A 2,895-nucleotide genomic window follows, 5' to 3' on the forward strand; every position below is an offset into this window, starting at 1 on the left:
GGCTTTGGGTCCTAAAACTAACCCCTAACGGGAGTAGGTGGTCTGGTGGGGCTCCCAGTGGCATGGGAGCCTCCAGGAAAATACCAGACCAGTTTCCACTGGGTGGAAGGTGGGTCAGGGTACCTCAATAACCCCTGGCCCCCATATCACTGTGGCTAGCAGTTGGGGCCGGGCATGGCTACGGCCACCTGAGCCCCCACTGGGGAGGGAAGCCCTGTAGCCCCAGTGAGGGGACAGATGTGGAGCCCCAGTGAGGGGAAACCAGAGGGCTGGGAGCTTGGTTTGTGTGCGTGAGTTTGTACAGGGTTGCCCTGGAAGGGGCCAAGGCAAGCTTGGCCCCGGTCAGGTAACTGGCTGGCCACTACCCTGGTGAGGGCTATGGGAGAGGCCCAAAAGACGGTATGTCTGCCACCCAAGGTATGCACTAGATAAAGCCTATGGTCAAAGGGGCCCACTCTGAGAGGGAGCAAGGCAGTATAAGTTGTCAATGTGTGAAAGAGACCCTGTGAGAGGGGGTGAAGCATGAGAGGCCCTAGTGAGAGGAAGGCAGTATGAATGTGTGTGTGTCTGAGGCCTGACAATGAGAGCTAGGCTTGGTCCGGCTGTAGGCCAGGAGCATTGTGTCACCTTGATGCCATCTGCAAGGCTTGGGCTGTGGTGTAGGGGAAGAACGGAGCCGCAGATAGCGCCCCCTGGCATCAGGGCAAGAATGGGCTGCTTCCTGCCTAATAAGAACCAATTATGAAACAAGGCGTGGCAGGAGATTGAGGTGGGCAGTTAGCCCAGGAATAGGTGGGTGGGCCAACATCGAACCGGCCCCAAGAGCGCCCCCTGTTACAAACAGTGATCCCAATCAACGAATCGAATCACTGTCCCTGATTCAGGCCAAATCCGAATCAAATAGGGCCTGCTTCTCACACCTCTAGTTAATGCACTTTATTTATATAGAACCGTGGGGAATTAGTTAGGAGGAAGGCACATCATTTTCCAGTTAGCTGGGGCAGGAGAAGTAAATGACAGACCTCTCGGTAAGACAAGAGAGAACACACGCAGCTGACACAGCAAGGAGAACTGTTGTGGGAAGAGTAGAGAGAAGAGATCAGACGGGGAGAAAGTGGTGGAAGGTAAAGGGGTTTGCAAAGGCCAGGAGGAGCGATATGCAGAGGATAGACCGCTGGTGGAATCCGTGGAATTCTTTCAGGCTGAGTAAAGGTAGCTATATCTTCAGGTGAGAAAAAAGTTCGTGAATAACCTCCCACTCCTTTTTCTGCTTTGAAATGGCAACTACTGGACAATCACACCTACACCCACAGATCCATACAATTAGGTGAGAATTAAAGATGTTTCATGTAAGATTTCCTGGTTTTGATGGAGCCAAATATGACTCAGCTTCAATAAGAACTTCAGCTGACACCAGGAAACGCAGAACCCAGAGTATGGTGTTAATGGAAGACTGTAATAAAATGTGTAATTCTCATTGTATTCATTTTTAATGCATTGCATCTGGCATATACATGGGGAGGGAGTATATGAGTTTGCAAAAAGACAGACCAATGCAAGATGTGCAGGTTCCCAAATGGAGTCAGAGTGCTTATGAACTACAGAAACCTATTTGAACATTTTTTGAGTGAAAACCTTCTAAAATCATGGACTGTTTTTCTTTGTTCTGAGCAAACACAAGATTCATCTGTTAATGAAGTGAAACAGAGAGGTGTAGATATTCATTATTCAGTAGAATCAAATGTTTAAAAAAAATCCAAATCTTTACATACAAAGCTTTGATATATTGCCATTAATTGTATTTATGAGTTTGAAATGAAAATTCTTCATTGGTAACTGATTGAGTATCTTTGCCATAGATCTTCCACCTGCATGCACTGGAATCATAACACTGTCTGAGACATCACAGCCATCTTTGTAAAATATGATGTTAAGGAAGACTGAGTTCATTGTGCTATACTTATGTAAATGTCTTTCTTTTAATGGTCTCAGGGGAGAGGGGATGCCAACAAAGATTCTCAACCGGAGCATGTATTAATTGTCACCACCTTTCACAAGCTAGTGAAGTGCATCCATACAAAGGAAGAACATTAATAATCAATGAGCTTTAAGTAGCTAGAGTGCAGACATTTTGATTGGGGGAGGGGAACAGGGGGAGGAGACTCCTGCAAAGTTGTAATAGTCTTAATGCAGTATCTAGCAAAAGAGCAGAAATCAGATCCTGCCCATCACTAACTCCCTGGACTGAACTGGAATCATAGCAGATTTTCTCCACTGTAAGTGAGGTTAGACTGTAGCCCATGTTGTTTAGAATCATATATATCCTGACAGTGAAATCTAAGATTTGAGCTCAGAATAGCAACTGCCATCACTCAAAGCTCTTGCATGTGTTAAAAGGATTGCCAGTCTCAAAAGCAGGGGGGGAGGGAGGGGGCAGTTTGCCACAGAGCACTATTTATATATATATATATATATATATATATATAAAGATAAATCAAACAATGAAGCTGTTCCAGCTTGGGTGTGTGTGTGTCCATGTGTGTGTATGTAAAGAACCTCTGAGCTTCCAGGGTCCAGATAAGAAACCCCAAACTGTAAATAAATGATTGGATTAAGAGCTTTTATACATGAATTATTTAGACAGAATCCTAGCCCGCTAGGAAGTGTCTGTGCCGGAAATGATACATTCCTTTGGCACCCATGGTGTGAGAACTCGAGTAGGTGACCTACACTTCCTGAATTGATGCCCTTCTAAATAGGAAGTAATTGGAAATGTCCTATGGTCTAAACATTGTGAAAATAAAAAGGGGGGTCAATAAACACAGGCTAAATTCTACGAGACAAGGAATACAAATCAGTATCTCGGAGCTCCTGCATAAGCTGCCTTAGGGAAAG

General features: G+C 45.3%; 1 protein-coding gene across 1 annotated transcript in view; it reads left to right on the forward strand.

The window, feature by feature from the left end:
* The window catches only part of GRIA3 (glutamate ionotropic receptor AMPA type subunit 3), a 217,223-nt gene that overhangs the window by 101,173 nt on the left and 113,155 nt on the right, over positions 1 to 2,895 (forward strand). The gene's annotated exons all lie outside the window — the stretch shown is intronic.

This window comes from Alligator sinensis, unplaced genomic scaffold, assembly GCF_000455745.1.
Source record: "Alligator sinensis unplaced genomic scaffold, ASM45574v1 scaffold157_1, whole genome shotgun sequence".
NCBI lineage: Eukaryota > Metazoa > Chordata > Crocodylia > Alligatoridae > Alligator > Alligator sinensis.